The sequence below is a fragment of the Enhydra lutris genome, unplaced genomic scaffold, assembly GCF_002288905.1.
Source record: "Enhydra lutris kenyoni isolate GAN:26980312 unplaced genomic scaffold, ASM228890v2 scaffoldscaffold13, whole genome shotgun sequence".
Lineage (NCBI taxonomy): Eukaryota > Metazoa > Chordata > Mammalia > Carnivora > Mustelidae > Enhydra > Enhydra lutris.
The window spans coordinates 32,420,178-32,444,737 of record NW_019154097.1 but is presented as its reverse complement, the minus strand read 5'-3'; the positions used below and the strand labels follow the sequence as shown (position 1 = coordinate 32,444,737).

Genomic DNA, 24,560 nt, shown 5'->3' with positions numbered 1-24,560 from the left:
TCAAGGCCCAACGTGGGGCTTGAACTTGTGACCCTAAGATATAGAATCACATGCTCTACACACTGAGCTAGCCAGGTGTCCCTCTTCCTGTTCTTTAATTTTGTGATTCTTAAACTTTCTGGTCTCGGGACTTCTTTACACTTTTAAAAATTGAAGACTCCAGGGGCGCCTGGGTGGCTCAGTGGGTTAAGCCTCTGCCTTCGGCTCAGGTCCTGATCTCAGGGTCCTGGGATCGAGCCCCTCATCAGGCTCTCTGCTCAGCAGGGAACCTGCTTCCCCCCAACCTCTGCCTGCCTCTCTGCCTACTTGTGATCTCTCTGTCAAATAAATAAATAAAATCTTAAAAAAAAAAATTGAACACTCCAAAGAATGTTTGTTAAGTGGGTAAATATCTATTGATATTTACCATATTAGAAATTAAACTGAGAGAAGCTCTTGGCTGGCTCAGGCAGTGGAGTATGTAACTCTTGATCTTAGGGTTGGGAGTTCAAGCCCCACATTGGGTATAGAGTTTACTTAAAAATAAAATCTTAAGGGCACCTGAGTGGCTCAGTTGGTTAAGCATCTGACTCATGATTTCAGCTCAGGTCAAGATCTTAGGGTCCTGGGATCAAGCCCCATGTCAGCCTCTCCACTCAGTGGGGAGTCTGTTTCTCTCTCTCTCCCTCTGCCCCTCTCCCTGCTCATGCTCTCTCTGTCTCTAAAATAAATAAATCTTAAAAAAAAAATCTTTAAAAAATTAAACTGAGAAATTTTTAAAGTAATCATTAATTCACTTAAAATAATAATAAGAACGGTTTCTAGATGGTTCAGTTGGTTAAGCATCTGACTTTTTTTTTTTTTAAAGATTTTATTTATTTATCTGACAGACAGAGATCACAAGTAGGCAGAGAGACAGGCAGAGAGAGAGGGAGGGAAGCAGGCTCCCTGCTGAGCAGAGGGCCCGATGCAGGGCTCGATCCCAGGACCCTGGGATCATGACCTGAGCCAAAAGCAGAGGCTTTAACCCACTGAGCTACCCAAGCGCCCCAGCATCTGACTTTTGATCTCAGCTCAGATCTTAAGCCTTGAGCCTTTAAAAAAAAAAAAAAAAAAAAGGGTAGGGAAAAAAAAAACAAAAAACAAGAGGAGAACCTGGCTAGCTCAGATGGTAGAACATGCTGACTCTTGATCTCTGGGTCATGAGTTAAGCCTTACATTGGCCATAGAACTAAATAAATAAATAAATAAATACCCCATTATATGTTAACAAAAATAGCATTTTAATTAAATGTAATTATATTTTCTACAATAAAACAATTTTTTAGTGAGAGTACTGGCTTTAAAAAAAACATTTCTGCAACTCTCTTTGGCTTCATAAAAGACAGCTGGGTTCTCCTATCTGCTTCTGCAATCTGTTATGAATCATATAGCATCTAGAAAACTCTACTGTGCACTTGTGAGAGAATAAAAGTGAAGAAGGCAAATAACATGTTAGTCCTATTATAAAGACAGTTTTGCTTATGGACTCCCCATGGGATCTCGGATTTTTGAGAACCACTGTCTTAAATTAAATGGCTAAGAGACTATGACAATACCTCAGGCCACATGAACCCCCTCAAGCTCCAAAAACAGATGTGAAGGGCAGTTGTGATGTCTTTCTAACCCTGAGTGCAACCAAAATCACCATTTTGTTAAACCATAGTTCCTAGAAATTCCATACCACACACAGGTCTACCCAGCCATGAAGTCTTCACAGGAAATAAAACTTTCACCTTCCTAAATCCAGGTACTATAAAGGCCTGGAAGGACTCAAAGGTAAGCAGATGCCATCAGCAAGTGTGTTTCAAACATTTAGGTCATTCTCTAGGGCATGTTTCTAATTCTGCTTTTGATCATGTTCAATAATTTGACACGTCATGAAAGTTTCTTAAAATCTTTAAGAACTTGGGGCACCTGGGTGGCTCAGTAGGTTAAGCGTCTGCCTTCAGCTCAGGTCAGGATCCCAGGGTCCTGGGATCGAGTCCTGTGTCAGGCTTCCTGCTGAGCCTGGTTCTCCCTCTCTCTCTGCCCGGACTCCCTGCCACCACCCTCTGCTTGGGCACTCTCTGTCAAATAAATAAATAAAATCTTAAAAAAAAAATCTTTAAGAACATTTTACTTGATTATTAAAAAACCACACACTGTAGTAAGTATGGAAAATAGAAAGAAGTATAAACAAGAAAATACCATGTACTACTTGTGTATATTAAAAAACAAAATCAAGAAGAAAGATCACCTGTAATCCTGCCAACTTGAAATACATAATTAACATTTTAGTTTATTTCCTGCTAGCTTTTTCCATGCAACTCTATGTAGTTAAGATCATGCTGTGTTTATAATTTTGTATGATGCTTTTTTCATGAATAAGCTCATTTTCCTCATGTGAATAAAAATGCTTTCTGATATTAAATGCCTGCATACCAGACCCTAGTTTAGTCAACAACTTCCCCAATAGCCATTCAGATTATTTCCCAGATTTCAGTGTGGTGAAAAATCAGGAACAAACATATCCAACGATAGAGTAGTACTTAAGTCAATTAGGTTATGTTAATATAATGGAATACCATGTACTCATTAGAAATAATGATATGGTAACATAATCTATTCATTCATTCACTCACTCATTCCATAACATTTGCTGAGTAACCATGGTTTACCAGTCAGTGGACCAGGCACCAGGAATGAAACACAGAAGACGTGGCGCAGCTCCCACAGAGCCTATAGCCTGGTGGACCAGATGTTGAATCAAGGGCAGTCTCAGCTTCTCATAAGTGCTCTCCAAGGTGAATAAACAAAGGCTAAGACAGAAAAATAAAAACAGTGTGGACAGCTCCCTTCATGGGAGGACCAGCTAAGGCTTCTCTGAGGAAGTGAACATCATAAGGAAGATGCCAGCCATGCAAAGGCTGGAAAGGAGAAGGAGAGGCACAAAGGCTTGGGCTGGAAAAAGAGCTGGGCATCGTCTTGGAACTGGAGATCATTATAAGCTGAGGTTAGAGGCCAGGTCATTTAGGGCCTTGATAGGGAGTATGATTTTATCTAAAGGGCACTGGAACGCCACTGAAGGCAGGGACATGATCTGAGGGGAGATTGGAGGGGAGGAGAACGGAAGCAGGGCATAGAGCGAGGAGGCCTCTGCAATCAGGAAAAAAAAATCAGCACAATTGGTGGTAGGGGTCATGGTGAGAAGTGGATTGATTTGATACACATTTTGGAAGTAAAACCAACAGGGCTCAATCTGAGGGGTTTGAAGGGGCGGGGGGTGGGAGGTTGGGGGAACCAGGTGATGGGTATTGGAGAGGGCACGGATTGCATGGAGCACTGGGTGTGGTACAAAAACAATGAATACTGTTACGCTGAAAAGAAATAAAAAATTAAAAAAAAAAAAAAAACCCAACAGGGCTAGCTACTGAATTGGATGGGAGCCCTGGGGGTGGGGAAGAGACATAGATAACTCCCGGGTTTTTGGCTCAAGCAAAGAAATTGATAGAAAGACATTTGGAGATACATAGAGAACAGATTTAGAGGAAGAACTGATTTGTAAGAAAATACCAAGAAGTTTTTGTCTGTTTGGCTTTTTTTTTTTTTTAGATTTTATTTATTCATTTGATAGAGAGAGAGAGAGACACAGTGAGAGAGGGAACACAAGCAGGGAGAGTGGGTGAGGGAGAAGCAGGCTTCCCGCTGAGCAGGGAGCCTGAAGCGAGGCTCCACTCCATCCCAGGACCCTGGGATCATGACCTGAGCCAAAGGCAGCCACTTAACGACTGAGCCACCCAGGAGCCCCATTGCGTGTTTTTAATTAAAGATTGAGATGGCTGAGAGACATCTGAGGGGGGATGGAGAGCACGTAGCTGGAGCTTGGAAGAGTGACTTCAGGTAGAGGTAAAAATTTGGACTCCAATCCTTCCTGTCTAGGTACTCCCATTCCAAAATTCTTGGGAGATATATTTGTCGTGGGTATTGTTAACAGCCAATTCTAATGCTGCCCTACATTTTTCTAATCCAATACCGAAAAGGAAACAAGGATTAGAGCCCATTTTAGCATTAAGAATCAAGTAGCTTGGGCTACTTCCCCACAAATAATCCCCGGCAATCACCTTTCATCTCTCTTGTAAGTCCTGCGGAAAGAAACAAAGTCTTCTGAGGCTGGTCCAACCAGCAGTCTTATTCTGCACACCAAACTGTGTATAAACAGCCACAACGTCCACTCTAACGGCCGGCTAGTCTATACAGATGGAACAGAAGGCTGGAGGGCAGCTTCAAGTTCTCCATAATCGTGAGGACCACAGCCCTGGTGGATTCCCTTGTGAGAAGGGGGTAAACAAGAAGGTTCCTTCTCAGCCACATTCTCTAGGTCCTGGGTGACTCCCAAACTCAACAAATCCCTCCCACGCCCTGAGAAAAATAGCAGGTAGCTAAGATTATCCGGGACATCTTCACATGCACCCACTATACCAAGTCAAGTCCTAAAGGACAGGCTGTAGGGATAGGTGCAAATTCATCCCCCCTTGCGATGCGCTGTCCTGACAGCCTTGGTACCCAGGACCGCCTTTATGCAGTGATGTGTGTCAGGACACCTAAGCCCCTGGCACACTGAGACATCTGAAATAGCGTAACTAATATTAGATGGGCTAGAAGCTTGGGGGAAATGTGAGCATCACCAAAGTCCTTAAAATCCCCCCTTAAGTGGGGGATTCAAATACGCTCGTGCTCTGCCCTGACCAGGTGCCCCGGAGTCCCATGCCGTCAGATGGGAGGAGGTGTCTCCATTCTACAAAGCGGTCTAAGGGGGTCTAAACACAGGCCACAAATGCCCTCCTCTTTACCAATCCAAAGTACAGGGAACTTCCACATTTGTTCTGGCTTAATAGTGGGGAGTTCTTCTAAAAGACGCCCTCTTGGATACAAGGTAGTTACTCAAGGAAATGTCACCCCCACCCCTCATGATTTAAAAAAAAAAAAAAAAGTGTCACAGGAAGCACTAAAGTTAGATCAGGGAAAATCCATGTTCAGGCATTTGCTGACTGTGAACTTGGGCAAGTTTAAAATGTTTCAAGCTTGGAGCATCTGTGTGGCTCAGTCAGGTAAGCATCTGCCTTCGGCTCAGGTCATGATCCCTGGGGTCCTGGGATCGAGCCCCGCTCAGTGGGGAGTCTGCTTCTGCCTCTGCTTCTGCTCTTTTTTAAATAAATAAATAAAATCTTTTAAAAAATGTTTTAAGCTTCAGTTTTCTTATTTGCAAAATTAAAATTATAATACCCCTATGATCTGTTATAAAGATTAATGAGATACAATGCCTAGTGCCTGGCATTCCACCAGAGGAACCTATTGTAATGTCACTGTAAAATATGTTATTCATACAGACAAGGAATTACTTCCTTATGAAAATTATGACACATCACTTCCACCAATCAAGATTTTTAATAGAACGTGAAAACCTATTAAGAAGAAATACAGGGTGCCTGGGTGGCTCAGTGGGTTAAGCCTCTGCCTTCAGCTTCGGCCATGATCTCCGGGTCCCGGGTTCCAGACCCGCATTGGGCTCTCTGCTCAGTGGGGAGCCTGCTTCCCCCCCCCACCCCGCCTTCCCCTCTGCCTACTTGCAACCTCTCTCTCACTCTCTGTCAAATAAATAAATAAATAATCCTTTTAAAAAAATATTCAAACTACAGTTTTTAAATAATCACAAAAATATTAGGTAGCAATCTCTACAGTAGTATTACACCCAAAACTTCAAAGCTTCTCTGACCCCCAACACACACATATACGTTTTGAAGTAATGGCACGAATGTGTGAATGTATACAATATAAATCTTAAATGATATAAAATTGAACAGAAGATTCCTTCTACGTCGTCTGAGGAGACCTTTGTTTGTCTAGGAAGAGATGCATTAAAACCAAAGCACAAACGGGCCCCCAACACAGACACACAGGACTATATTTTTAAATTGCTATGACTTAACGTTCTGCAAATTTGCTTAGACAAGAACACAAGATGATGTGTAAAATTGGTAAGGAGAAAGGAGAGTGCCTGCCTGCAGCAGTCATGGGGATCCCACTAAAACCCTTATGAAAGAACCAGCAGGACTTCTATGGGGGGACCAGAACCGGACTCCAGGAAGACAGCTCCGCTGCTTACCACTGCATACCGGGCTGGGACTGCACCCCTCTCGACTCTGCCCGCGGCTGGCGATTCTGCTCTCAAGCAACAAGAAGTCTATTCCTCTTTGCCCAGCAGCACTTCAAATACCTGAAGACCGCAACCACATGTCTCATTGTCTTGTTCTGGGCTGGAGAGTCTCCTTGTTAAATAATGACACCTCCCAGGTGGAATGAGTTTAGGGCTAAACAACACATGAGAAAATAGTCCAAATACTTGAAAACAAGACTTCTGAGTCCTGTCAAGGATCTTCCCCAGAGGGGCGACTGGGTGGCTCAGTTGGTTAAGCGGCTGCCTTCAGCTCAGGTCATGATCCCAGGAGCCTGGGATTGAGGCCCCCGCATCTAGGTCTCTGCTCAGTGGAAGGTCTGCTTCTCCCTTTCTCTCTCCTTCTGCCTTTCCCCCTGCTTGTGCTCGCACACACGCAATCTCTCTCTCTCTCTCAAATAAACACAAAGTTAAAAAAAAAAGATCCTCCCTTAGAAATACCTATTTATACATAGACTATTGGTAACCTAGCTACAAACCATTTACCATTTTGTCTTTACATAGTTCTTCGTAATACGGAAGTAGCACATTTTTGTTGAAAAATTCAAATAGATATATAAATACAAAGTGAAATTTTCCTCCTTACTCCCACTCTTGAGGGGAAACAACCACGAATAAGTCTAGTGGGCACACTTACAGATCCTTTTCTATGCATATACAATTGTACATAGGAATGTATGCACATACACTCGCGGCTCCCTGGTTGGGGCCTGGGGAGGTGAAGTAACTTTTCATGATTCTCCTCCTTTAGTGCTTAAGAATCCTTATGTTGGAAAGAACCTTAGAGATCACTTAAGACCAGAGTCTAGGTCTCTCATTTTGGGACTGAGATACTCCTTGCAAAACAGAGCCATCTGGAGTGGGCAGGGCCACTACATGGTCACTCCACAGTGAGCAGAAATGGGTCTCTGGATCCCCATACAAATGTTCTTCCCATGACACATACTATCTCTTGGACTCTGACATGGACTAGACTCTGAAATTGAAGCAGGGTGTGTGATTTTCTGTTTCATTTCAATGATCACCTTGACACAGCAAAGCTAAGTGATTCAGTTTTGGAGCCAGATCCTCCACTTACCAGCTGTGACCTTGGGCAAGTCATTCGATCTGTGTCAGTCTTCCCACCTGTGAAATGGGAATGACCACCCATGTGCCATAGAGCTATTGTGGGGATTACATGAGTTCATGTGTGTAAAGCACTTAGTTCAGTACTTATCCCTGCTGGTTATCACCATCACCATATCCCTCTATTTCAAATGGTATCTGACCTCTAGGATGGAAGAAGCCAATGATTTCCAATCGGCTTCTTATTGCTCTCCATGGAGTTTGTGACATCTCCTGTTTTCCAGTTTGTTTCTCTGCATACAAATTCTTTCATCCACTCAACAGTGATGACTTGTGGAACACCTGCTCTATGTCAGACCTTTCCCAACACTGCAAAGACCACAGGGAACAAGCTAAACAAGATTCCTGCTCTTAGGTTGCTTAACCTGCTTGGACGGCAGAGACAGCCAATAGACACTAGGAAGTACACAAGGCAGCTCTAGAGGGTGATATGTGCTCAAAGGAAATTAGAAAGGTTAATCAGTAAGAATGAGATGGGGGTTTAGGAGAAGGTCCCCTGAGGAGGTGACAAGGAGGACCAACACTGTGTCGTTCTGAAGGGGAGGGTTTTCTAGGCATAGGAAGAGCAGGAGCAGGATCCAGAGGGGTACAGGCCAGGAATAAAGAGAAAGCAGTGTGGGGAGACCCAGCAAGTTCGGTGAGAAAAGAATGGTGGAGGATGCACTCTGAGAGGTCACCCCAGGGTCTCACCTGCTCAGTAAAGCAGTAACTCCTTCCTGAGGACTCCACAAGTCATACATAGTATTCTGCTCCTGGAACACTAAGCCTCATTCATTCACCTTCAAAGATGACAACTCCCTCCCATCCCTGCACCCTCAACTGCCAGCCCGTCTCTGGCATCTGGCATTAGATAATGATCTAACAAATATCTATAGAATGAATGAATCCCTGAGTGACATTCCTGAGCAGGGCTTGCCAGGAGTGAAATGAGCAATTCTGTTCACAGTGTATCTCATGACCGAGTAAGGTGACTCTACCCAGTAGCTCGCTGCAACCACCTACACACCCCCTCCCAGGGCCACCACTCTCCTGACACCCCCTAAGATTCAGAACTCCCAGTTCAAAGATGATGCCGGAAAAAAAAATAATAAATAATCTCAGGGACATTTTCACAGTGACTGCCAGGGAGAGAGAACTCGTTATTCTTGAGGAACATGACAAGTAAACTATGGCTATTCTGGCTAGCTCCAAGTTTGCAAGCCAGAAAGATCTAGAAATGGTCTTCCTGTAACTCTCCTCACTCAAATGAAGTGAGGAGTGTGGGTATTATGTGAATGTACAGATACAAATGCTCAAATTCAAAGTTTCTGCTATCTTAGCATTTCTCTACTAATTTTTTAAAATTTTTTATAATTTATTTGAGTTTTCACACTTTCCCCAACTTTTGAGTTAGGCCAGGGAGATAGCATTAAGAGCTAATGATAGTCTTTTTTTTTTTTTTTTTTTTTTTAAAGATTTTATTTGACAGAGAGAGACAGCGAGAGCAGGAACACAAGCAGGGGGAGTGGGAACGGGAGAAGCAGGCTTCCTGCTGAGCAGGGAGCCTGATGTGGGGCTTGATCCCTGGGATCCCGACCTGAGCCGACGGCAGACGCCCAACGACTGAGCCACCCAGGCGCCCCAACTATTAATTAATTTTTAACCAGTGTCTGAGATATCACAACCAGTCAAAATACTTTCAAAAGCTCATATTCAAGAAAAAGCTCCATCAGGGGCCCCTGGGTGGCTCAGTCGGTTAAGAGTCTACCTTTGGCTTGGGTCGTGATCCCAGGGTTCTGGGATCGAGCACTGGTTCAAGCTCCTTGCTCAGTGGAGAGCCTGCTTCTCCCTTTCCCTCTACCCCTCCCCCTGATTGGGCTTGTGCTCTCTCTATCTGTCAAGTAAGTAAAAATAAAGCCTTCTAAGAAAAACCTCAACCAATAATGCAGTCTTAATTTTTAAAAAGTGCCCACAATAGTAGTAGCATCTAACATTTACTGAAGTTACTATACATTTTACATGAATCACCTCATTTAAAGCTCACTGTGACCCTCCAAGACTAAGTATTATAATCATTCACATTTTATTCTATTTTTAAAATACATGTTATTTATTTATTTGAGAGAGAGACAGAGATAGTGAGAAAGAGCACAAGTAGGGAGGAGAAGGAGAAGCAGGCTCTCGCTGAGCGGGGAACCTAATGTGGGGCTTGATCCCAGGACCCCAAGATTATGACTTGAGCCAAAGGCAGATGCTTCACTGACTGAGCTACCCTAGGCACCCCTAACCACTGTCATTTTATGAAGAAAGAAACTGAGGAGGCACCTGGGTGGCTCAGTCGTTAAGTGTCTGCTTTCAGCTCAGGTTGTGATCCCAGGGTCCTAAGATCAAGCCCCACATTGGGCTCCCTGCTCTGTGGGAAGTCTGCTTCTTCCTCTCTCTCTCCCACGCCCCCTGCTTGTGTCCCCTTTCTCACTGTCTCTCTCTCTCTGCCAAATAAGTTAAATAAAATCTTAAAAAAAAAAAATTAAGAAGGAAACTGAGGCCAAGAGAAGTGTCTAGCACCTGCAATATGAAATGTGCTCCCTGTTCAGCAAGAAGTCTGCTTCTCCCTCTCCCTCTGCTCTTTCCCCTGTTTGGGTGTGCGCACGTGTGCTCTCTCTCTCTGAAATAAAAAAAATAAAATCTTAAAAAAAATTACACACACACACACACATATAGTCATCAGAGAAGAGCACCTGGGTGGTGCAGTTGGTTGGGTGACTGACTCCTGGTTTCTGCTCAGATCGTGATCTCAAAATCTGGAGACTGAGCCCCGCATCAAGCTCTACGCTCAGCATGGAGTCTGCTTAGAGTATCTCCCTCTCCCTCTGCTCCTCTCCCTCTGCTCCCTCTGCTTAGAGTGTCTCCCTCTCCCTCTGCTCCTCTCCCTGCTCACATGCACATGCTCCACCTCCCTCAAATAAATAAATATTAAAAAAAAAAAAGTCATCAGAGAATCTTAGATGAAAATTTCAAACTCAAAAAACAAATGCCATTTTGCTTATTATGGAATTGTTCCATAGTGTCTTCATCTAAAGACAGGTACCCTGGCTCACTCCTGTAAAACATCAGTTACCTAAAATTATAATTTCCTATAATTTTGGTTTTTTTAAAGATTTTATTTATTTATTTATTTGACAGAGAGAGGCACAGTGAGGGAGGGAACACAAGCAGGGGGAGTGGGAGAGGGAGAAGCACGCTTCCCGCTGAGCAGGGAGTCCGATGTGGGGCTCGATCCCAGAACCCTGGGATCATGACCTGAGCCGAAGGCAGATGCTTAATGACTGAGCCACCCAGGGGCCCCAATTTCCTATAATTTTGTATCTGATCTGTACCTTGTGAAAATGAGAGACCAAAATAGAGGTCACAAATTGTCAGCCACGGGGCAATGACGAGGTACCACTCCCTGTAACTGTTCAATGGTAATTGCCTAACCTGCGCATGTTCCCGTTTAGGTTTACTTTCGGGGGGTGGGGAGTGGGAGGGAAGGGAGAGGTCGATTGTTGGAGTGGTCACAAGCTTTAGAACATTCAGAGACTGGTGAACAATGACTTGATTGCGTTGCCCTTGTACGCACACCCACAGATTACATAAGGCTCAGATGCCCAGCATTATGACATCCAACCCTTGGGTTCCTGCCAGCATCTGAAAGGAGAGCAGGATAAAGAAATGCCCGACATTCGGGAGACCAAATCCTAGCCGCAGGCCCATAACGATGCCAGACGGAGTTATGGGAAGGACTAGTCACTGTCTCTCTTACAGGAGAGTCTCATTTTCCATCTAATTTTCCCCACTCTGCTTCCTAAGGTTTAGAGCCAAAAGGTTAAGGAGCTAGACAGTCTCTAAAGCAAAGCCTCGCAGACCTTGGAATTTTGATTAGTAGAAAGGAAATCTCAAAGTGAGGACAAAACGAGATGAGAAATAGGAGCTCCCGGTAGCACATCAGATGCAGTCACCTTGCCTCAGCTCCAAAGGAGCTATTTTCAGGGCGCCTGGGTGGTTCAGTTGGTTAAGCAACTGCCTTTGGCTCAGGTCATGATGCTAGCTAGGATGCTGGGATTGAGCCCCATGTCAGGCTCCTTGCTTCTCCCTCTCCCTTGCCTGCTACTCTGCCTGCTTGTGCTCTCTCTCTGTCAAAGAAGGAAAAAGAAAGAAAGAAAGAAAGAAAGACGAAATTAATTTCTTCTTCCTAAGGTTGCTTTCCATGTAATATCCCTTGGATTAAAGGAGCTGTGAAATCACCAAATACACACAAATAGGAAAATCAATTAAAAATGGAAACTGAAACAATTTCTATCTTCTTAAAATCAACAGCTGGCAGTAAATACTATTTAGTTATATTAATGTTTTGCCCAAAAAGACCAAGACACAAAATGGTGAAATGGAGATTAATATTCTAGGACAGACAGCACTACTATTACCTCTTAAGCATTGCTGAATAAGACATTTTTAAAAGGACTCAAGAATGAGGGTCATTTTTATACAAGACAGTGATACTACCATGCAGTTATTTGGGAAGCATTTTGCATTGGCTAAAGGAAAAAAAAAAGGAAGGAAAGAACGAAAGAAAAAGACAGAGAGAGGAAGGAAGGAAGGGAGGGAGAGAGAGAGAGAGAAAGAAAAGGAAAGAAAGGAAGAAAGAAAGAGAGAGAGGGAGGGAGGGAAAGCAAGCAAGAAAGAAGAAAACACTGCCATATACACCACCAACGGCAGCAGACCTCATCTGTTAATGTGCTATTTGGTCTGCTAGCCTGTGTCTGTTTTTCTGCAAAAAGCTTGCCCTCAGGGCATCTGGGTGGCTCCGTCAGTTAAGCATCTGACTCTTGGTTTTGGCTCAGGTCCTGATCTCAGGGTCATGAGACGGAGCCCCAGGTCAGGCTCCATACGGAGTGCGGAGTCTGCTAGTTTCTTTCCCTCTACCCCTCCCTGCCCCCCCACTTCAAATAAATAAATAAATAAATAAATAAATAAATAAATAAGTAAATCCTCTCTCTCTCTCTCTCTCTCACACACACACACACACACACACACACACACACACACACACACACACAAACCAGGTTGTCCTCCTCCTAGTACAGACTATGAGGCCTGCAGTAATTACTCCTTGAATTGCAAGACCTAGAACAGGTCTAGCTTGATCTTGGCAAGAATACAAGATGTGGCCAGTATCTTAAATTTGTAGGTGCAGCATTTAATGGCTTCAAATCACATTTCCTGACTTAGGTAGGAGTTTTCCTCCCATTAAGTACTAACGAGTAGAGAAAATATACTTTGGAAAAAGGGAGAAAGAATGGGATGTTTCATACAATCCCAGAAACCCAGAACAGACAAAAGATCCAGCCCAGTGGTTTTCAGTGGGGGAGTGATTATGACCCCCCAGGCAGGACATTCAGCAATGTCTGGAGACATTTCTGACTGCCGCTACTGGAGGATGCTACGGGCGTCTGGTGGGGAGAGGTCAGGGATGCTATCAAACATCCTTCAAAGCACAGGACCGTACAGCCCAAAATGTCAATAGTGCTAAGGCTGAGAAACCCTGATCCAGTCTGTTATAAAGAAAATGAATCCAGGGGCACCTAGGTGGCTCAGTCGTTAAGCATCTGCCTTCAGCTCAGGTCATGATCCCGGGGTCCTGGGATCAAGCCCTACATCACGCTTCCTGCTTGGCGGGAAGCCTGCATCTCCCTCTCCCACTCCCCCTGCCTGTGTCCCCTCTCTCACTGTGTCTTTCTCAAGCAGATAAATAAAATCTTTAATAAAAAAAAAAAAGAAAGAAAAAGAATCCAAGAGAGATAAGTGACTTGTCTGTGACAGTGGTGGTAGGAATTATCTTATTTTCAAGTCCAAGATTCTCACCAGTCCAATCTGTTCTAAGACTTAACCTGCTTCGGATAGTCAGGTTTGAAATGTTAAAAAATACTTAATCTTACACAGCACGGCAAGGCCGCAAGCTCAAGCTCCTTCTAAAACCAACAATTCAACTATCGCAGAGGTGTCAAACTGATGGGAGACAAAAGTCTCAGGGAAGCTTCCAGAAGGAGGAAATGCTTCCCCCATCACCACTCCCAGCCTCCAACACATAAAAAGGTCTAATTCCAGGAGGGTTGCTTCCTTTTCCCAAAACCATGTAACTGGTTACAATTATATATCAGGAAAAGAAAACATCCTCCAGGGGCTTGGGCCCAGGATCAAACACAGGAAGAAGGTGGAGCTCCAGGAAGAAAGACTGAACATCCAGAAGCAGCTGAGTTGGCACCAACTTTCACTGAATATGCAGGCTGGGTGCTTTCCTCAAGCCAGTCTTTTAGACCACATAGAAAAGATGCTGCTGCTTACTTACAACTGAGAGTTGGTTTGTTGTCCTCTCAGCAAGAAAGAGAAGGGGGGGCTGGGCGGTCGCCAAAAGAGCCGGTCATTTTGTTATATTCAGAATCTAGGGTATAGTGGTCTCCAGCTTCTGGCTGCTGGCCATTCCCCTCCTTCCTTCCTAGAATGCAGTTCTTATAAATGATAAAGTCTTATTTTCTACAGTAGATGTGTGGTAAGTGACTTAGCAAGCCTAGGAAAGCTGAATCCATCCAAACCGGAATCCTAAGCCAGCACTAGGGAACACTGTAAACCAACCAAATGCACATAAAAGAATCCTCTACAGTTTCAGGAACTGGAAGCACCAGGTACCTCTGGAACTTAAAAGAATGTGGGGTGGGGGTGGGGGTGGCGAGTATAAGGCATGTTGGTAGAAAGGTATTTGGGAAACAGTTATATCCTAGATCCGTTCTACCAATTCCCATTACTGGGTGACTGTCCTTCTCCCAGCATGGCAGAACACTGAACGTTTCCTCTCCAGAGAGTGTAGAGTATACAGGGTTCTGGGACTGTGAGACGCAAGGCACAGCTCAGAGCCTGAGTCTAATACTGTAAACAGAGGGACTGAATGACCATGTGTACAGATTGTTGAGAACTACCCTCCATACCTCTGGCCCTCTTCATCCACTCAGCTCCCAGAATTCTGGTAGCCAGACTTTTATCTCCCATGCAGGAGACAGACTTCTCTGGGGAATCAAGCCCAAGAAGAAAAATCCGAAGACTCTGACATTGGGGATTCCCCAACAAAGAGCCCACCTGCTTCAGCCCCATCCATAGGTCAGAGCTCCCATTAGCATTTAAGTCTCTCATCTTAATCACAAGTAGCCAGAGAAGATTCGCCATGCATCTAAGGAAAAGTTCCTACGTGGAAAACAGAAACCAAAACAACAAAACCGAAAGAAATAGACTATGCAGATAATTTTTTATTTTTAAAGACAGAGACATAAAGGAAGATACCACATCCATGGAACAAGAATAGAAGGCTACAAGAAAATTTAAAATGAGCTATTAGAAATGTTTAAAAAACATGACAGCAAAAATTTAAAATTAAATAGAAGGGTTGGAAGATAAATTTGAGGAAATCTGGAAAACACAGCAGAGCCAAAGAGATAAATAAGGGAAAAGATAAGAAAGTTGGAGGACCAGTCCAAGAGGTTCAACATCTAAATCGTATTAATTCCATAAAGAGAAAACTCAGGAGACGAAATCATTGTGAAATTATTTTTTTAAAGATTTTATTTATTTATTTATTTTATTTTGAAGACACAGAGAGAGGGGTGGGGAGGGGCAGAGGGAGAGGGAGAGAGAGAATCTTCAGCAGACTCCGTGCTGAGCACAGAGCCCAACAAGGAACTCGATCTCACGACCCTGAGATCATAACCTGAGTCAAAACCAAGAGTTGGAAGTTTAACCAACTGAGCCACCCACATGCCCCTGTGAAATTATTTAAAAATGTTCCTAGTAGTAAATGGCATAAGTTTGCCAGATGGAAAGGCCCACTGAATGTCTAGCACAGGGGTCAGCAAACTAGGGCTGTGGGCCAAATACAGTCTGTAGTGTTTTTGTATAGACCTTAAGCTAAGAATGGCTTTTACACTTTTAAAAGGGTGGGAAAAAAGGAAGATATGGTAGAGATCATATATGTACCACAAAAAAACAAAGTATGACTACGTGACCTTTTTTTTTTTTTCAAAGATTTTATTTATTTATTTGACAGACAGAGATCACAAGTAGACAGAGAGGCAGGCAGAGAGAGAGGAGGAAGCAGGCTCCCTGCGGAGCAGAAAGCCCGATGTGGGGCTCGATCCCAGGACGCTGGGATCATGACCTGAGCCAAAGGCAGAGGCTTTAACCCACTGAGCCACCCAGGCGCCCCAGCTATGTGACCTTTTAAAGAAAATGCTTTCTGACCCTCATCCAGCACAATGGGTAAGGACAGACATACACCACAGTAAATCACTGTGAAAGTCCAGAACATTGAGGACAGAGTAGAAGTTTCAGAGGGGAAGATATGAGACATACACTAAAGGATCCGGAATCAAATGCCTTCAGACTTCTCAAAGGCAAAATGGAAACAAGACAACAATGGAGCAGCCTTCAAATTTCTGAAGGAAACCAATTTCCAACATAAAATTCTATGCTCCTCCAAACTATCAGTTAAGAATGAGAGTAAAATAGGGGCGCCTGGATGGCCCAGTCATTAAGCGTCTGCCTTCAGCTCAGGTCATGGTCCCAGGATCTTGGGATCAAGCCCCGCATCAGGCTCCCCTCTCAGCAGGAAGCCTACTTCTCCCTCTCCCACTCCCCCTGCTTGTGTTCCCTCTCCCGCTGTGTCTCTCTCTGTCAAATAAATAAATAAAATCTTAAAAAAAAAAGAATGAGAGTAAAATAAATGTATTTTCTGACACGGAAGGTCTCCAAAAAACTACCTCCCTTCTTCCAGAAGCTCCTGGGAGATGAGCTCCACCAAAACAGGATCGAGTAAACCAAGAAAGGAAGACAAAATACAGATGGGATGACGCAAAATGAGCGAGGTGGGGCGCCTGGGTAACTCAGTCAGGAGAGCGTGAGACTCCTGCTTTTGGGGTCATTGAGTTTGAAGCCCACACTGGATGCAGAGATTACTTTAATTAGTTAATTAGTTAATTAATCAATCAATTAATTAAAAAACAAGGGAGGTGAAAAAAATCCCAGGAGGCCGGAGAAGAGACGAAGGTCCAGAGTAACAGTGCTGCACTAGAGGGAAGACATCCCAGTCTCCGCAAAACCGTGGCTTTACGTTCACCCGCTCGGTCATGGCAGCCGATCGTATAGACGCAGGTTCCCCTGTGGCATCATTTCCTGTAGTGCAGGTCTGTGGCTGATAAATTCTTTCAACTCTTTCATTTTTAAATGTCTGAAAGTGTTTATTTTGCTTTGTTACCGAAGGATACAGTATATTCTCTGGGGCTTAGCATTCTAGGTTAATATTTTGTATCTCTCAGTCCTTCAAAGTTACTGCTCTACTGATTTTTCGCTTACATTGTTCCTGGCAAGAAACCTGCACCATCTTTATCTCCGCTCTGTATATAATGTGTCTTTTCTCTCTGGTTAATTAAAGAATTTCTTTTTATAACTGCTTTTAAGCAATTTGGTGATGACGTGCCTTGCTGGAGAGTTCTTTGTGTTGCTTATGCTTGGGGTTCTCTGAACTTCTTGGGATCTGAGAGTTTCTAGTTTTCATCAAATTTGGGAAGAGTCTAGCCAATATTTCCTCAAATACTGTTTCTGCACACCATCCTCCCCACACCCCGCCCCAATTCTTCTCTCCTTCAGGAACTAAAATTATATGCACTGGGCTCTTTGAAGTTGTCCTACAGCTCACTGATGCTTTTTGTTTTCTCTTCAGTCTTCTTTCTATGTTTCACTCTGGATAGTTTTTGTTCCTACATCTTCAAGTTCACTGTTTTTTCTTTTGCAATGTCTAACCCCTAACTCTAACTCTTCAGTAAAAAGAGAGATAAAAACAAAGATAGCAAGAGATTAACAATCGATAGATCTATAGTTTTAGATTCCAAAACAGATTCTAAAACTTAGAAGGTAAGTAGGTGCTATAATACTGTTCTTTCAACTTTTCAGTATGTTGGACATTTTTAATAAGATTGGGGGCAAGGAAAGAACGGGTATTACTACTGTATGAGAACCTGACCAGATCCTTCAGTCTCAGTTAAAGCCTGAAAAAAAGTTATTAGCTTAACGTGAATTTCAAAGTTCCTTAAAGGATAAAGAGGAGGGGTGAGGTGACACAGAAGGAGAGACACCCCACCACACAACCGAAACAGTCAAGTTCAAGGTAACTCACCCTAGGATTATCTGAGGGAAAGCAAACTGGAAACTCTCCGCAGCACATGATCGCCTCATCTTAAAATCCTAAAGAACTTTTACCCAAAACATGCTTAGGTCTACAGGCCGAGTGATTTTTAAGGGGTCTGCCTCACCGTTGTCTACTGTGGAAAGTCTAGCGTGTGGAGTGAACAGAGCAGAGGGCGACTCTTGCTCAGCTGCAATGTTTTTATTTTCCTCAAATCCCTAGCAACTAGTCCTAACAATATCGATGTGTCTGGAGACCAGTGAGAGGCCTCTCCTTCCTCTCCTAGGTACACCAGTGCTCAAGAAGATAGGTGAAAAGGGAACTATGAGAGAAGGGGCCAAGGTCTGCATCGCTGTGTGACAGCGATGGAGGCTCTGAAAACCACCTCAGCCTAAAAGGTCTTCCTTTTCCCCCTCAGCTGCCAAACAGAGGCAGCTTTGTTCCTACCACCATTAAAGGAAGTTCATGAGGATCATCTGTGACAGGATTAGAATCAACCGGAAAGTCCTGAGCTACACCTAAGCTGGGTATAGGCAGCCTTTCCTCCCTCACCATCGTAACACTGCGAGTGGCTTATACCTATCATGGCGAAAATCTGCAGTGGCACAGACATGAAAATAATACTCTGTCCCCAACAGCCACAGAGAAGGGAAAAAAACCTGCCACCGTGTTTCATCCAACAGACTAGTATAACCTGACTTCCTGCTCTGGTGGGCGTCTGGACTAGGCACTTCTAAGATTGCTCCCAGAGCCGAGATTCTACTACACTCTGATGCCATCTTGACATAGTATAAATCCCAAATCCTCAGAGCTTTACAACTATATCCTCATTTCCTCCTCAAAATAATCCTGAACAATGAAGTTCATACAGACATGGGTTGACACGGAAAAACTATGGAAAAGTACCCAAGTGCCAAGCCTCCCAGCTTAGAGAGCAAAGACTCACTCTTAAATGAGGAGCCCTGGTTGCTGGCTCAAGCTTGCTTTCAGTTTGATGATGCGCCCTGTGAGTCACAAAATCAGAGACACGGCTCTGCTAGATTCACCTTCCTGTCTCTCACTCTCAAGGCTGCTGGCGACTCTCCCTATGTCCATCTGAGATTTTGGCATCCCTTAGGGGGAAACTGGGGCCCTCTTCTCTGTGATCTGATCTGTCCCACAGCTTCGGTGCCCTAATGACGCTCCAGTCCAAATCTCCAGTCCAGACATTCTGGGCACATCTGCAAACCTGTTTCTTCTCCTTTCACATCTCAGTGAATGGCACAATCTTCCAACAGGCTGCCCAAGCCATTAAATGGACTCTTTCCCAACTCCTTTTCCTCCTGCACATCCAAGCATTCACGATGGCCTGACCCTTCTATCTCCACAGCCTCCTTCATGTCAATCTTCTCTCCAGCCACTGCTACTTCTCCATCCCTGGCAGAGCTCACCACGCTCACCTCAACTGTCTCCAGCCCAGGCACCACAGGAGCTTCCTAAAGCCATCCTCTGAGCCCCCTCAGTATCCTTCCCTCCCACCAGCCTCCATGCAGCAACTAGAGATCTTTCTAAACTAAATCCTTTTTTTTTTTTTTTTTTTTTTTTTTTTTGGTAAGTAGGCTCCACGCCCAATGTGGGGCCTGAACTCAAGACCCTGAGATCAAGAGGCAGATAGTCTACCCACTGAGCCAGCCAGGCACCCCCTAAATTCTAACCCATCTCCCTGACTTAAAACCTTCAGTGGTGTTCTACTGCTCCTGGAATAAAGATAAAAGTCCTTCACAAGGATAAGAAAGCCCCAAGCACCCCTCCAACTTCTCTCTGCATGCTCCCTGCCCCATAGCTCCTGGCACATTGAACTTCTCTTTCTCATGCTCTTGCTGAGCTGGGACATTCACCTACTTGACTGACTCTCCCCTGAGCCCCACTAACACCATCCTTTCCTGGCTAACTCCTCTCGTCCTCCAGGTCTCCCTCAGCCTCCTTCATTCCCCAGGCCTTGTTGGAGGCTCTCCCATGTGCTCCAATATCATCACATGATTGTGCGCCTCTCACGGCACTCACCACGATGTGCTACCACTGCCTGTCTGAATCCCACTAGAACCAGATCTACTTCAACACCAGTGTATCTGCTGCCCTTACCACAGCTGCTGGCACAGAGGAGACTGGATAAATACTGGTTGAATGAATGAAAACAATTGGTCCCAGAACCCTCTAAGGCATGCTAAAATGGAAACAAGCTGTGATTTATGGTTGGGGTTTCTCTGACATCTCAGAAATCCTCCAAACAAGCAGTGACTGCCAGTGAGTCTGATTCAAATCTGTATCTTCACAGCTAGGCTCCAGGAATTTTTTAAAAATTTGTTTGTTTTTCTCTACTTTTCTCCATCTCTCTCTAATTTTGTTGTTGCTGTTTCCAAGAATGAAATAGGTTTTCCTAGTGCGATAAATACTTAATATCTCATCCACTTCCTGCAAGGTCAGCTTTTAGGCCAAACAATTAGCAGAGATTTAAAGTGAAACATCATGGGGCATCTGGGTGGCTCGGCTGGTACAGCATGAGACTCTTTTTTTTTTTTTTTTTAAACAGCATGAGACTCTTGATCTTCAGATTGTTAGTTTGAGCCCCACACTGGATGTAGAGTTTACTTAAAAATAAATACATAAATAATAAATAAATAAGTAAAATGAAATATCAGTGGCATATGAGAAACAGGGAAAAAAAGGAAATCTGTCCTCCAAGAGCTTGCAATTTGAGCCACCAGTAGTTAGTTACTCCTGCTTCAGAGCCCCAGAGACACAGATTAAGACCAGATCAGTGTATATCAGAAGCAAATTGCTTTGTTTTAAGCAATGCAAACTCTCCTAAGGGGCATCAGAATGGACAACAGCTAGCAGTCGTCTAGTAATGATTAGATCCTGTGTTTATCCAAAGCATAGTGATTCATTTCCTTGACTCTTCTAATAACTTATTCACTAAACTTTAGCAGTAAACTAATCTCTGTAATTACATCTGTAAGGGGGTAATAACCCCTTATAGGGATTCTTTATTTTCTTCCAAGCAATTTTTTTGTATATTATTTAATGTGAGCCTTGAAAGAATTGGGTGATGCTGAGATCAGCATTCCTAATTTAAAAGGTTTAATAAGATGTCCATGTCACCTAGCCACCAAACATGAGAACCGGGACAGTCAGGGGGATGTTCTTACTTCTGGTCCAGAATTTTGTCCACTTACCCAATACTGCTTCTCATGGATTTAAAAAAAAAAAAAAAGAAAGAAAGAAAGAAAAAAAGGAAGAGGTAAGTAAAACTCTCACTTGCTGAAATTCACATGAAGTCACCTTGCCCTAACTTTAGTGGTAGGAACAGCCCTGCCCAATAGCAACTACCTGGTTGAAGTAATCAGAGATCAAGCTAGGGTTTCTCCAAGCATTTCTCATATACATGAGTCATGGGACCAGGGTTCAACTTTTATGGCTGTTGAATTGCTGGTGATGACTATAAAATTTGACCTGCCTACTCCACTAAAAAAAGGATACTCCATTAGCTACGAAACACCTGTTTGTCTCAGAGGCGCTGCATGCCAAAAAATCCAGAGGGAAATGCATTCAGTGCACATTCAATCAGCCCTTTTTGGATCCTGTGGCAGATACATGCTCTCTTATATCTGATGGGTAACACATGTTACCTGAGTCCCAAACCACCTCTTATGGGAATTTTGCCCCAATTTAAACTACTAAAATAGAGAGGGGGAGCACACCTGGATGGCTCAGTTAGTTAAGTCTCTGACTCTTGATTGCAGCTCAGGTCATGATCTCAGGGTGGTGAGATCTAGAAGCCCCATGTAGGGCTCCATGCTGGGCGTGGAGCTTGCTTAAGGTTCTCTCTCCCTCTCTGTCTTCCCCACCTCAAGTGCTCTAAAATAAACAAATTTTTTAAACAGCAAGCCAAAGCTGTACTCAGATGAAAATTCATATCTTTTGATACTTTGTGAGGAAAAAAAATTAACCAATCATTTGATTCAAGAAATTAGAATAAGGGGGCACCTGGGTGGCTCAGTGGGTTAAGCCTCTGCCTTCGGCCCAGGTCATGATCTCAGGGTCCTGGGATCGAGCCCCGCATCGGGCGTTCTGCTCCACGGGGAGCCTGCTTCCCCCTCTCTCTCTGCCTGCCTCTCTGCCTGCTTGTGATCTCTCTCTCCCTCTGTCAAATAAATAAATAAAACCTTTAAAAAAAAAAAGGAAATTAGAATAAGAACACACATGCACATAAAATAGAAGGAAAAACTTAAAAAAAAAAAAAGACAAAGGGGGTATCTGTGTGGCTCAGTTGGTTAAGCATCTGCCTTCAGCTCAGGTCATGCATGATCCCAGGGTCCAGAGATCAGGCCCTACGTCAGGTTCCCTGCTCAGTGAGGAGCCTGCTTCTCCCTCTTTCTGCCCCTACCCTGCTCATTCTCTCTCTCTCTCTCTCTCTCTCTCTCAAATAAATCTTTTTTAAAGATTTTATTTATTTATTTATTTGACAGAGAGAGATCGTAAGTAGGCAGAGAGGCAGGCAGAGAGAGAGGGGGGAGCAGGCTCCCCACCAAGCAGAGAGCCCAATGTGGGGCTTGATCCCAGGACCCTAAGACCATGACCTGAGCCAAAGGCAGAGGCTTAACCCACTAAGCCACCCAGGTGCCCCTCAAATAAAGTCTTTAAATAAATAAATTACAAAAATAAAAATAAAAAAGACAATTAAGGGGCACCTGGGTGGCATAGTCATTAAGTATCTGACTCTTGGTTACAGCTCAGGTCATGATCTCAGGGTCCTGGGATTGAGCACAGAGTGGGGCTCTATGCTCAGTGGGGAATCTGATAAATTTTCCCTCTTCCTTTCCCTCTGCCCCTCCCCTGTGTGTGTGTGCTTGCACGTGCTCTCTCTCCTTTCTAAAATAAATTTTAAAAAATAAATAAAAGTTATGGGGCGCCTGGGTGCCTCAGTGGGTTAAGCCTCTGCCTTCGGCTCAGGTCATGATCCCGGGGTCCTGGGATCGAGCCCCACATCGGGCTCTCTGCTTGGCAGGGAGCCTGCTTCCCTTCCTCTCTCTCTGCCTGCCTCTCTGCCTACTTGTGATCTCTCTCTGTCAAATAAATAAATTTTAAAAAATCTTAAAAAAAAAAGGTTTTAAAAAATAAATAAATAAAAGTTAAAAAGAATTAATATAGATAAGTCTCTAGCACATATTTCCATGAAAATAATAGCACAAACAGGGTAAAATGAGAAAGAGGATCATAACAACTCATACAAAAGATATTTTATAAATTAACAAACTTAATTCAAGGTTAATAAATTTAAAATTTTTAAGTTGAAAGACCTGTTTTATAGGAAAATACAAATGGCCAAAATTAACTAAAGAAGTAGACAATCTGGATAAGCAAATTAATCAAATATTTATCCTCTCTCCTCAAAAAGCAACAAATTCAAATACTTTTATGGATAAATCACTTCTGACATTTAAGGAAGGGAATTCTTATGTTATTTCATCTATTCTGAAACATACAAAAAGATGGGAAACCTCCCATTTCATTTAATGAGAGAGAAACTCTGATACAAGAGATCTGAAAAAGATTAAAAAGAGAGAGAAAATATACACACATAAAATATGGTATTCAGTTGTTCATTTCAAGTATGTATTGAGTGCCTACTGTGTACCAGTACTCTTCTCGGTGCTAGGGACACTGCAGTGAACAAAATAGTCTGTGCTCTCATACAGCTTACATTTGGCTGGTGGAAGCAGGAATGACAAGTGAGTAAGAAATGTCAGAGAGTGACAGTTCAGCATAGTAAGGAGGGGATAGGAAACTCTGGAGGGAAGTTTCTATTTTATATAAAGTAGTCAAAGAAGATCTCACTAGTAAGGTGGCATTTGGCCAGAACTTAAAGAAATTAAGGGAACAAGCCTATTTCAGACATAGGGAACAACAAACACAAAGCCCTGAGATGGGAATATAATTGAAATGATCAAAGAGCAGCCAGAGGACTATATTAATAAATATAGATGCAACAACAGTAGGTAGAATTTAACAATACAGGAAAAGGATAACACATCACAACAAAGTAAAGTTTGTTCCAGAAAAGCAACGATATCCAGTATTATAATTAATTAGATTACATTAATAGATAAGAAAAACTATATGATCTTTTCAAAAGAAACTGAAAAAGCAGTTAATACTGATTTAAAAAACAAACTCTTGGTAAGGTGGAACTAAACGGAAGTCGTTCGAATATCACTTCCTCAGGGAAGCTTTCTCTAAGCTTCCCTGACTTAAGCCAGCCCTCCCTGTGTTCATAGTGTCCTGTACCATTTCTTTGCGATTCTTATCATAATTGTGCTATTTTTTGTACTATCTGTAACACAACAAAGTTAGAATCCTTTTAAAAAAAAGTGAGGAGTTTAGGGGTGCCTGGCTGGCTCAGTCAGTAGAGCACGTGACTCTTGGAGTGATGAGTTGAAGCCCCATGTTGGGCATGGAGCCTACTAAAAATAAAATATAACATAATATAATATAAATAAATAATGGGCAAATAAATAAATAAATAAGGAGGTTTTCAAATATATATGTGTATGTATGTATGTATTTATATTAGAGAAAGGGGAGGGGCAGAGGGAGAGAGAATCTTAAGCAGATTCTGTGCTAAGGGTAGAGCCCGATGCAGGGCTGGATCCCACAACCCTGAGATCACCACTTCAGCTGACCAAGAGTTGGACACTTAACTGACTGTGCCACCCAGACACACGAGGAGGTTTTTTGGTTTGGTTTTGTTTTTTTAAGATTTTATGTATGTATGTATATATTTATTTATCTAAGAGAGAGAGCACACCTATGTATCCAGGTCACGGGAGGGGCGGGGGGTGGGTGAAGATGGAAAGACTCTCAAACAGACTGTGTGCTGAGCTGGGAGCCTCACTCAAGGCTCAATCCCAGAACCCTGAGATC

The 24,560-nt window shown here is 43.3% G+C and overlaps 1 protein-coding gene across 2 annotated transcripts in view; it reads right to left on the bottom strand.

Moving 5' to 3' along the window:
• LOC111146031 (syntaxin binding protein 1) overlaps positions 1-24,560 on the bottom strand; it is a 71,296-nt gene that overhangs the window by 36,961 nt on the left and 9,775 nt on the right. The gene's annotated exons all lie outside the window — the stretch shown is intronic.